Source organism: Camponotus vicinus, unplaced genomic scaffold (genome assembly GCF_025532165.1).
Source record: "Camponotus vicinus isolate PSW18456_S1 unplaced genomic scaffold, iyCamVici1.0 SCAF_3, whole genome shotgun sequence".
In the NCBI taxonomy this organism is placed as follows: domain Eukaryota; kingdom Metazoa; phylum Arthropoda; class Insecta; order Hymenoptera; family Formicidae; genus Camponotus; species Camponotus vicinus.
Window position 1 is genome coordinate 5,926,791 of NW_028141967.1, and position 13,297 is coordinate 5,940,087.

The window sequence follows — 13,297 nt, forward strand, 5'->3', positions numbered from 1 at the left end:
ATAAGTGAGAGGAAAATATTAAATAGTATTTAGAAAAATAAATATGCTAATGACATGTAGCATATTAGATTGCCTAAGTAAATATTCTAAAAGAAGAAATAAATTTTTTATTTCTTTCAAATTTTTTATTTTTTTAGAAACTCGAACCAGACTTTCCTATGAATGAGAGAGAAATATAATTTCTTTTTATATGATGTTCAATATGTATTAAATATTGATAAGTCAACTTTTATGTAAAATAGCTTTCCTTTTAAAGGCAAATATTAATTAACAGATTGAATGTAATAAAAAGACAAATTGGACTTTTAATAAAATATGATCAAATCATATGATGTAAGAAGTTCGTAGGTTGCTGCGTAAAGCGTCGTCTACAATGAGATTTTAAGGAGACTTAAGGCGTAAGACTTAAGAAATTGATCAATCACAGTCAAGTATTAATAGAATACTCGACTGTAATTGGTCAATTTCTTAAATCTTACGCCTTAAGTCTCCTTAAAATCTCATTGTAGACGACGCATAATGCAGGATTCACACTGCGTCCGATATCCGGCGTACGACATCGACATCCAATAAGAAAATTTGATTTCTAGAGTGTCTAGCAGAGTCTCTAGAAATCTCATTCTCTTATTGGATATCGGATGTCGTACGTCGGACATCGGAGGCAGTGTGAATCCTCCATTAGGCTAATATTACATTTGTCGTACGACAAATTTTTTAAGCACATTGATTGGCTGCGGGATAGAAAGTTTCTAAAGATTCAAAAAATTATTATCCCGCAGCCAATCAATGTGTTTAAAAAATGTGTCGTACGACAAAAGTAATATCGGCCTAAAAGGCTATAGAAATCAAAGCGAAAAAGGTTTTCGTTTATTTCGCATACCTCCGTGAAATTAGCACCCCTATTTTGAGTTTTTGAATTTTTTTTTAATCGTTTGTAATTCGTTTGTAGATGATTGTAAGGTTAATTAAAACGTTTGTGAAATCAGCCTTTCGCTGTAAAATAAAAAATAAAAATGACCATTAAGTTAGCGCCCTCATTTTTAATTTCAATTCTATTTAAGTTCTACAGAGGATCAATCGACGCGGAATCGTTTGTGAGTCACGAATATACTAATTAAAACGTTTGTGAGATCGTCGTTTCTTATACCTCAATATAGTTAGCAGACAAATTCAATATTTCGCATTTTCTATTATTGCATTCGTTTGGGAATCATTTGGGCAAGTTTAGGAAAGCATTTTCATAGTTTGGGAAATAATAGTTTATTTATAATTAATTAAAATAAATTGAGCGTATAGTTAGCAGACATAAATATTAAAAAAAAATTTTTTTTTTTTAATTAACGTGAAATTATTTGGGAAATATGTCTGTAATGTTTTTAACGTTTGGGAAATAATTATTTCATCTGAAAATCGTTAAATATGTCGATGAAAGGAGCCCACCTCGACCTCCGGGAACTTAGCCGGGCAACTTCGACTTTTTTAATTTTTTTTTTTTTAATCGTTTGTTGGTTAATTTCTTACGACAAGCATGGAGCTGACACACACACACACACACACACACACACGGGGGGGTGCAAGGGGGGCCTTCGGCCCCCCTCCCGCACCCACCCCGTCCCCCTCGCTTCGCGTGAAAAGTTGCAAAATGGAACCTCGCTTCGCGTGGAAAGTTGCACCCTCCTGCACCCACCCCGCCGGTAGGGGTGCCTACGGTAGGGTGCAACTTTCCACGCGAAGCGAGGTTTCACTTTGCAACTTTCCACGCGAAGCGAGGTTCCACTTTGCAACTTTTCACGCGAAGCGAGGGGGACGGGGTGGGTGCGGAAGGGGGGCCAAAGGCCCCCCTTGCACCCCTCCGTGTGTGCGTGTGTGTGTGTGTGTGTGTGTGTGTGTGTGTGTCAGCTCCATGCTTGTCGTAAGAAATTAACCAACAAACGATTAAAAAAAAAAAAAATTAAAAAAGTCGAAGTTGCCCGGCTAAGTTCCCGGAGGTCGAGGTGGGCTCCTTTCATCGACATATTTACCGATTTTCAGATGAAATAATTATTTCCCAAACGTTAAAAACATTACAGACATATTTCCCAAATAATTTCACGTTAATTAAAAAAAAAAATTTTTTTTAAATATTTATGTCTGCTAACTATACGCTCAATTTATTTTAATTAATTATAAATAAACTATTATTTCCTAAACTATGAAAATGCTTTCCTAAACTTGCCCAAATGATTCCCAAACGAATGCAATAATAGAAAATGCGAAATATTGAATTTGTCTGCTAACTATATGATCGTGTTTCTTATAGCGTCTTCCATTGGGAAAAACTCGCTTGCACTGGCAGCACTGAGTGCTTGATGCGTATTTCATTGGTAGTTTTAGTAAGCATGTTCTGAGTGCTACACATTTCATTGGCAGTGCAAAATGCTCTCAGTGCGCACTGAGTGCGGTAAAAGTGGCCCCGAGTTTAGAGGCCGGAGCTACCTGTGTTACACTGTTTGAATTTGAACTGTTCATTGCAGTGAACAAGAAATATGGACTTATTTGTAGCAAGTGAATTTTTAAAATCTTCGTCTTCATCAAGCGAAGATGAAATTCTGTTACTTCTTGCAAACACGAAAAATATGAATTATGTGGATATTATTCACTTAAAGACCGATGATCAGGTAATATTTGATTTTTTAAGGTTATATTTTTGATAATATGTATAATATGTGATAACATGTGATGTATATATGTGTATATATATATATATATATATATATATATATATATATATATATATTATAACACCATAATATTATATTAAAATTATAAGAGATAATCGAGATGAATACTTCACTGACTAAACTCAATCTTCCTCTTAAGAGCACTACAGTCTTTTGATAAACATTACTCTTTTGTTAAATATTACTCGTTTCCCGCTCTTTTCTTAAAACTGAGTTCAACAGACATATTCCATTGAGAGTGCAAAACTAGCTAGAACTGATGGCGTTTCGTGTAATCTCGTCAAAAAACTAGAAAACTAGGGGGTACTGAGTTCCAGCGAGTTTTTCCCAATGGAAGACGCTATTAAATAAAAGCTAATAACGTACAAGCTGGCCTAAAGGATTACGTTCGAAAATTTACTCCTTAGCATAGAATAGACTGACCAATCAGAACAATGAAATTTATATTTCTTTTGACCTAATTGGTCAGTCAAAAACACTATTCTATTCCAAGGAGTAAGTTTTCGAACGCAACCAAGGGTGAAAGTTAACCTAAGAAGAGAACAAGCGATTAAGAAGAGAACAAACGATTAGAAGAGAACAAGAATTTAACTGACAAACGTCGGATTAATAGGTAATAATTATAATTTTGCTTAAGCAAGATTTGTCTTTACAAGCGACAAGAAATAGCTCGTAACAGTCGAACCATTACAAGATTTGCATAGATCACTTATCGCTCGTCAATCAGAGAACGAAAAAGCAGAGAATCCAAAAGGATTATAGATAGATAGATAGGGCTTTATTGTTCCCTTGGGGTTACAATCTTCTACAAAAATCTTCTACAAAAAATAAATCCCAAACAATATCTCGCTCGCAATCTGTCCCGCCCTTTACATATTACCCCTTACATATTACCGCAACACCTATCCATACGCGCTTCGCATACAATACAATTGCGTATGAGCGTCATGAGTGCAGATTGTTTTGGGTGTGCCTTTTTTGACCACGTTGCGATTGACCACAGCCATCTCTGATTGGTTATCGTTGCTGGTTACCCTAGGCATAGGTCGATATAATTGGCTGTGGTCAATCGCAACGTGGTCAAAAAAGGCACACCCGATTGTTTTTCTCCACCCATAGCTGCTCCGCACACACACACACACACCGCCTTTGGACTTCCGTTTCCTCTTGCTCTTCTCTCCACCCAGATAGACATATGTCAGCATATTGCCTGCATAATGACAAAATTTTAAAATTGAAAATGCTTGCATGAACATTGAAAGATGCGTCCTCATATGACATGAGTGTTATCAGCAAGTGAAAGAGATCTTCTGATGCTGTAAAGATTCCGACAATATGCTGCTTATTTTGCCAGAAATAGAACGCAATTAATCCGACATTATTGGAGCAATAAGAAATGAATATATTCACTAAAATCATAATAAATGAATAGTAAGCCCTATCCCGACAAAAACAGTACGTGAAATCCATGTTATTACCACGTAGATTAATATCGTTGAATCCACGTAGATATTCGAGTGGATAATCCGCTCAAAAACAGTACTAGAATCTACGTGGAATCTATGTGAAAATTTCATGAACTTTCAAAACATTACTTTTTTCATTTTTGATAAGTGACTATCTTGGACATTTATAAAAGTATATAAATACACTCGGCCATAAGAATAATTTTATTTTTAATATACGCAATAAATAGGCTATCAACCATTTATCCGTATAATTTCAAATAATCTGTTTCACATTCCGAATCCCAACAAGCGATCCAGATTATTAAACGAATTATTTTAAATTAAATCAGTTTATTAAATTAAACTGACTAAAGGACCGTTTACAATGAAAATAATATCAGTGGAGTGGACGATGGAGTAAGGCGTAAGATTAGGAGTAAGGGCCTCCGCACAAGGTGTTCCGTATCGCATTACGTTACGTTAAGTATAGATCGTAAATTTAACTCCGTACGTAAAATTAAACTTCAGTCAACGCACAGAAGAAATCGTAACGTAAAGACATGTGTTCTGTGCGTTGACTGAAGTTTAATTTTACGTACGGAGTTAAATTTACGATCTATACTTAACGTAACGTAATGCGATACGGAACACCTTGTGCGGAAGCCCTTATGCGAAATGGAAAAGAACCATTCGCTTACGCCTTACTCCACCGTCCAACTCCATCAATATTACTTTCCATCGTAGACGGTCCTTAAAAGAAAAAATAAACTTCGGACCGTGTTAGTATCAGTTCTTTATATACACTTATGACGAAAAGTTGAATACGAGTTAGCTAATTTGATGCAGCGCTGCATAGCGGCAAAGCGAGGAAGCATATTCTATATACATATGTACTATTACATATTTAGAAACATACAGATATAATCTTTTTTTTAGCAAACTTTTTTATCTTTCTGAAAGATTTCAGAAATATTGCAAATACAATATTATATAAAATATAAATATTATAATATTATAATATTATAATATAAATATTATAAATATTATAAAAAACATGATGCAGGTATATTTCTGAAATATTTCAGATACAAAATTACAATTGAAAAATTTTAATAAAATATCTTTTAACATTACAATATTACCAAGTCGTTGAATGATTAATCATAATTTCAATAGAAATATCCACATGAAATCTACATTGATATTTCGAGAATAAAGTACCTCGATGTAATAATGAAAAAAGAAAGTTGTATCCACGTAAATAATTCGTGGATAAATCTGCATCCACGTAAGTCACGTAAAATACGTGGATTCGACGAGGATGTGACGTAACTGTTTTTGTCGAGCTGTACTACACCGCTCCCTGAGCGGCAAATAATAAGTAGCAATAGAATGTGATTGTTCTTACATTCCAACCAATCATGTTTAATTTGTACTCTATCACGTTTAATTTTTACATAAATATAGAATAACAAAAATAAAGAGTTAAAAGATTATTTTCTTGGTCGTTTCATATGTTAAATGCAACACTACTCTATATAAATTAATACTAATGAGAAACAACAAAATGACAGCATAATGCCAGCATTTTGTGCACACACAAATTTATTTCTAATACCTAAGATATAACTGAATTATAATATGCAATATTTTATGTCAATAAAATGCTGTGTATTTCTAAATGACAATACAAAATTAAAATAGCATAAGAACACAACTACCTCATAAATACATTACAATGCAATAATACTAAATTAACATTCGTCAAATAGCTTGCTTCAATTATTGCTCCTACAAATAATACAATTACAACATAATTTTATATTAGAAACATTTCCTATAATGATTGCAGTTGTGCATTTATAGCAAATATATGATAACAATATGACATCATAATACCTACATTTAAAGTTATTTGTAATTTTATGCTGTTCTAATTGCATCACAAAGTATACATAAAATGTTTGCATGGTATGTTCAGCATATCTGTCTATCTGGGCATTCTCTGCCCTCACTAACCCCCCTTATCTCTCTCTCACTCTCTCACCTCCTCTCTCTCCCCCCTAATCCTCCCTCCTCCCTCTCCCCCAGTCTTTCTCTCTCTATTCTCCTCATCCACTCCTCTCCCTCCCCCTCATCCCCCAACACCCATCCCACATTTTCCTGCCAGCCTCCTTCCACCTCCTCCTGCCTCCCACACCCCTCCCACACGTGATCCCATGTCTCCCTTTCCCCCCCACATATCCTACAGATCTTCTTCTCCCCTTCCCAATACTTACTCTCTCTTACTTCACTCCTCAACCTAAACCTCGCCACCCTTCTCCACCTACTCTCTCCCCAACCCTTCTTCAGATATCCTGGAATCCCTTCTCCCTTAACCTCCTTATACCATCTATTATATTTCGAGTCCTTTATTTTTTCCCACCTTTCCCTTCTTTGCCTATCTTTTTCCCTACTCTCTATTTCCTCCACCCAAGTTTTTCCATCATCTCTTTTCCCCTCTATCTCCTTTATCCTCATTCCCCTGCTCCCGAAGAATTCCTTCCTTTCCTCCTCCCATCTCGATTTTGTTTTCCCCTCCCTATATCTTTCCTTCATCTCTTCCCAACACCTCCTCGCTAGTTCACTTCCCTTCCCTTCATTCATTTTCTTTTCAAACGCCATAGCCCGTCTCCCTGCCCTACCCCACAATTTGTCCCTTTGAAATTCCTCCCTTACTAAATACCCCGGTGTTCTTCCCTCTACCCCCAATACCCACCTCAAATACCTCTCCTCCAGTCTTTCCATTTCTTCCCTTTCCTTCCATCCCCATATTTCCGCCCCATATCCCAATATCGTCCACACCAGCCTATCGAATATCCAGAGTCTTCTTCCCCAGTCTCTCCCAAACCTCCTTTTCCCAATTCCCCATACCTGTCCCCATACCTGTCACATCACCGCCGCCGCTTTCCTGACCCTTTCCTTAACATGAGCCTCCTGCCCTCCATTCCTTTGCAGTGTATACCCCAGGTACCGGAATTCCCTTACCTCTTCCACCTCTCTTCCCTTCCACCATCATTTCCTTTTCCCCACTCTTCCACCTCCCTTCCTAAATCTCATTATTTTTGTCTTTCCGGTATTCAATTCCAACCCCTTCCTATCTAAATATGCTTGTAGCCTTCCCATCATACTTCTCATCTCGTCTTCCTCTTCCGCCATTACAACTATATCGTCCGCGTACGCTAGGGAATACACCCTTCTCTCCCCTAGTTTCACCCCTCCCCATTTTACTTTCCCCATTTCCTCCTCCAAGTCTGCTAATAATATATTAAATAAAATTGGGCTCAAAGGACACCCTTGCCTTACCCCCCTTATCGTCCAAAAACTTTTCCCGGTTTCCCCTCCTACCCTCACCCTGCTCGCTGTCTCTCTTATTATTTCCCCTACTCTCCTCACCAGTCCATCTCTTACGCCCCTCTCTTTCATCGTCTCTATTAAAACTCCCCTGTCCACCGAATCAAACGCTGCCCTCATATCAACAAACAGTGCTACCATTTTTCCCCCCTTCCGATTTATTTGTCTGTTTATCAGCATATTTAATATATATATGTTATCTATTGTCCCCATTCCCTTTCTAAAGCCCGTTTGATTCGGTGAAATAATTCCCTTACCTTCCACCTCCTCCCTTAACCTCTCTGCTAATACCGTTGCATAAATCTTATATAGTGTTGACATTAAGGTGACCCCCCTATAATCCTCTGCTTTCTCTCCCCCTCCCTTCTGCATTATCGGAACTATCACTCCCTCCCTCCAATCCTGCGGCCACCCCTCTCCTTTCCATATTCTATTACAATACTCCCAACCCCATTCCTCCAATTCCTCTCCCCCATGTTTTCACACTTCCCCCGGGATCCCATCTAATCCCACTGCCTTCCCTTCCTTTATGTTACTCCTTATCCTTTTTATTTCCTCTCTACTTATCTCTTCTTCCCTATCCTCCTCCCCCCTTCCCTCCCGTTTCCCCTCACTACTCTCTCTTCCACTCCTCCCAATACCCTCATGAATTGTTCCCTCCACTCATTCATTTCTATTCTCTCATTTATTCTCCTTCTTCTCTTCCTTTCCTTATTAATTATTTCCCACACCTCGTTTTCCCTTGTAGCTTCCTCCGCCTTCCTCTCCCATCTCTCGTTCTCCTCCTTCTTTTTTCTCTCACACATCTCCCTGCATTCTTTTCTCTCCCTCCTAAACTCTTCCTTCTCTCCCTCTTTCCTCCTCCAGCCCCTTAAAACTTCTCTCACCTTTTTCTTCTTCCACTCACATTCCTCATCCCACCAACCCTTCCTCCCTTTCCTCCCAGAAGGATCCCCGTAAGCAAAATGTTAGCAATATGTCGGCAGACTGGTAACAGATTTAATCAAAGTATATCAGCAGACTGACATCAACTGCGTCCTCATTCAGCTTATATTCTGCTGACAGAGCCTGCTCACAGAATCTGACAGCAGATTGGTAGCAGAAATCCAGCAGGATTTGTTAACATGACTTGACGCTCGATTGGCGGCAAAAACCGAGCAGAATCTGTAAACATAATCTGACAACAGATTATCGGCAGAAATCGAGCAGGATCTGCGCACGCAATCTGATGGCAAATTGACAGCAGAAACCGAACAAGATTTGGGCTTACTTATATTAATGTTGTATAAATGCAATAAAATTGATTATTACAGGTGCTAAATAAGAGTATTATCGGTGAGTTATCGGTTAATTACAATTTTTTCTGATATGACATAATGTATAATAATATGTTATATTGTAATTATTCTCACATAACGAAGGACTAGTTCAATTTAATTAAATTAATAATAAAGTAAAAGTAATTTAATTTATAAAACGAGATATAATTTATTTAGAATTAAATTCTTGCTTTATGCTTCAAATAGGCAGTAAATGAATAATTTACCATTTATCCTATTGATTCCAATCAGTTTAATATTCTGAATCTCATCTGCTTGTATCAGATGTCAGAAATTAAAGTGATAGAAATAGTTACTATATTTTTGATCTTTTATTAATAATCGCGACTTTATATATATTTTTGACAGAGATTTGATTGCGAGAAAGTATGTCACATAGCGGTAAACGAAGGAACTATCGAATCATGCAAACCCTGTTCTGCTTCTGCCGTCAATCTGCTATCAGATATTGTGTGCGCAAATCCTGCTCGGTTTCTACAGGCAATCTGACATCAAATTTCGCCGCACAGATCCTGTTCCATTTCTGCCATCAATCTGCCGTCAGTTACATCAGCAGGCTCTACTCGGGTTCTGCTGACAATTTGATATCAAATTTCATTGCGCAGATCCTGCTCGATTTTTGTTACCAATCTGCTGTCAAAATTGCGCCGCACAGATCCTGTTCAGTTTCTGCCATCAATGTGCCGTTAATTATATCAACAAGTTCTGCTCGGTTTCTGTTGATAATCTGTTGTCCAGTTATGTGAACAGATTTTGTTATATTTCTGTTGACATTCTGCCGACATCACATGATATATCAGAACCTGCATCAATTCTGTAATCTTTCTGTCGACAAAAATTTGTAACAGATTACCTGACAAGATCTGCTTTAGCAGACTTGGCTATTGGGGATTATATAAAAGTATCATTAATGCCAGCAGCAGACTCTTGTACGTCTTTGTGGAGGAAACAACATAAACCGGTGGTGTTTTAGGTAAATATTTTAAAAAGATTTTATATTATATTATTAGAGATATAAATTTTCCTTGAGTTTTTTTTTATTGCAGCTGACGATATGGGTTTAGTTGAGATATTGACTATGATATCTTTGATTATGCTCACTCTTGCTCTAAAAGATTCAATGGATTAAAACAATGACAGTGATGGCAAATGGAGTGATCGTAAACCTTTATCAAAGATTGGCGATAATTATAAAAACCTTGATACTGAAAAGGACTAAGCAAGAATTAATGAAAAAAGGTGCTTTAGAGAGTTTACACGATAAATCTGTCGAAGAGATAATGGTGAAACTCGATCCACAAGAACAACTCGTTTACGGAAAAATCTTAATTTATTCCTGTACTCTATTTGCACAGTTCTTAGCTCAAATTAATTATTTGTAATAACTTTTGGAAAAATGTTTCAAAGTGACTATCATTATTTTGGGATTAAGGATGTATTTATGTACTATTTATTAAGGATGTATATGTTTATGTACTATTTATTAAGAATGTATTGATAATTGTACAATTATGTATAAACAGTAGTGAATGTTGAAAAACTTTTTACAGCTTTTCTTCTTAATGAGTTAAATTATTTATTCTTTGTTTAGTTGCATGTGTATAAGGCTAAAATAAAATATAACAAATAATGACAATACATTTTTTTTAAATGTTATCGGTAAACATCGCTATTTTCATCGTTAAAATTAATATTAATTTTGTTGCCTCTTATATATATTATCACGTGCGGTTCAATGTAAGTTGTTGAATAGGATGTCGATATTTTCCGATTCATATCGTTATATTTTTGCCACAATCCCCCATTACGGAAACAATGAGTGATATAATGTCCAGATACATATTATACAACTCCAGCAAGCCTAAAACAGATTCAAGAACATCAATTGCTCAAAATTTTGCTGACAATTATGTATTACAAGTTATATATATGAAATTGAATAGCAAGAATAGCTATTGCTAATATAAAAAATTTTAATTAAAATTGGTATGTACATATCCCGGTAAAAAATTTTTCATGTATATTCATGCAGAATTGAATATAATTGTACAAAACTATATATAATTGTACAAAAATATGTATAATTATAAATGATAGAGTACAGGACATTATATATATTTATATATAAGTGCAATAACTGTTACATATAATTATATACAGGGTGTCCTAGATCACCCGTACACCCCTTTTCTTTCAAAAACTAAGCATTGTAGAGAAAAATGTTTTCGACAAAAATTGTATGGTTTTGAGGGGAACATAAGATGGTGTCATTGGTTTGACCTTGGATGGCATCGTTAAGGTGAGATCAAGGACACCTTTAATTTCTTAAATGGAACCACCTATTTTTTATTGCATATTCTTATAGCTTATGTCGAGAGCTTTCCAAAACACTATAATAAAGTATTTTTTCATCAAGTACTTTTCGAGTTATAAGGCTTGAAATAATTTCTTAATTTTACATAAACCATAAAATATCTAGTAAAATATTCATTTTTCGATTATCTTACCTTAATACTTTTATGTACAAAATAATGAGAGGAATCGATTGGTGTAAAGAAAACACAAAATTGTTTCGAAAAAAAAAATGTAATTTGCAATTAACAATTACATTTTTTTTCTCGAAACAATTTTGTGTTTTCTTTACACCAATCGATTCCTCTCATTATTTTGTACATAAAAGTATTAAGGTAAGATAATCGAAAAATGAATATTTTACTAGATATTTTATGGTTTATGTAAAATTAAGAAATTATTTCAAGCCTTATAACTCGAAAAGTACTTGATGAAAAAATACTTTATTATAGTGTTTTGGAAAGCTCTCGACATAAGCTATAAGAATATGCAATAAAAAATAGGTGGTTCCATTTAAGAAATTAAAGGTGTCCTTGACCTCACCTTAACGATGCCATCCAAGGTCAAACCAATGACACCATCTTATGTTCCCCTCAAAACCATACAATTTTTGTCGAAAACGTTTTTCTCTAAAATGCTTAGTTTTTGAAAGAAAAGGGGTGTACGGGTGGTCTAGGACACCCTGTATAAGTGCGCATTTTGCATACTTATATTAATTATATATGGATTTCTGTTAGTTTAATATATAATTATATATAAATCTTGCGTCATATATATAAATATATCTAAGTAACAAATATAGTTCAGATACAATCATGCATAATTGTATACGATTCTATATAAACGAGAAATTTTGATCGAAATGTATATGTATCTTTTCCTCACATGAATGTCGGAAATCAATATATATATATACACGTGATTACAAAGGATATTGTACTGTATCTAGTTAAATATAAGACAATAAAAATGCGATGTAACACTTAGTAAATAATTTGTAACAAGCACGCAACAATAAAAAACAAAAAAACCTATATTTGTTACTTTCATTATAAAAATATACCTTTATATAAGAATATACAAATATATATATATTCATACCCGACAAAAACAGTTACGTCACATCCTCGTCGAATCCACGTATTTTACGTGGCTTACGTGGCTTACATGGATGCAGATTTATCCACGATTATCTACGTGGATACAACTTTCTTTTTTCATTATTACATCGAGGTACTTTATTCTCGAAATATCAATGTAGATTTCATGTGGATATTTCTATTGAAATTATGATTAATCATTCAACGACTTGGTAATATTGTAATGTTAAAAGATATTTTATTAAAATTTTTCAATTGTAATTTTGTATCTGAAATATTTCAGAAATATACCTGCATCATGTTTTTTATAATATTTATAATATTTATATTATAATATTATAATATTTATATTTTATATAATATTGTATTTGCAATATTTCTGAAATCTTTCAGAAAGATAAAAAAGTTTGCTAAAAAAAAGATTATATCTGTATGTTTCTAAATATGTAATAGTACATATGTATATAGAATATGCTTCTTCGCTTTGCCGCTATGTGGCGCTGCATCAAATTAGCTAACTCGTATTCAACTTTTCGTCATAAAGTGTATATAAAGAACTGATACTAACACGGTCCGAAGTTTATTTTTTCTTTTAAGGACCGTCTACGATGGAAGTAATATTGATGGAGTGGACGGTGGAGTAAGGCGTAAGCGAATGGTTCTTTTCCATTTCGCATTACTCCTAGTCTTACGCCTTTACTCCACCGTCCACTCCACCGATATTATTTTCATTGTAGACGGTCCTTTAGTCAGTTTAATTTAATAAACTGATTTAATTTAAAATAATTTGTTTAATAATCTAGATCGCTTATTGGGATTCAGAATATGGAACAGATTATTTGAAATTAAACGGATAAATGGGAGATAGCCTATTTATTGCGTATATTAAAAATAAAATATAAATAAAAATAAAATTATTCTTATGGCCGAGTGTATTTATATAC

The 13,297-nt window shown here is 34.8% G+C and overlaps 1 long non-coding RNA gene across 1 annotated transcript; it reads left to right on the plus strand.

Annotated features, from left to right (window-relative positions):
* Positions 1-3,239: 3,239 nt before the first annotated feature.
* On the plus strand, positions 3,240-10,358 carry LOC145967998 (uncharacterized). The gene is made up of 3 exons (XR_014437632.1): positions 3,240-3,333; positions 9,750-9,874; positions 9,948-10,358. It is a non-coding gene; the product is annotated as an uncharacterized LOC145967998 (long non-coding RNA).
* Positions 10,359-13,297: the final 2,939 nt, after the last annotated feature.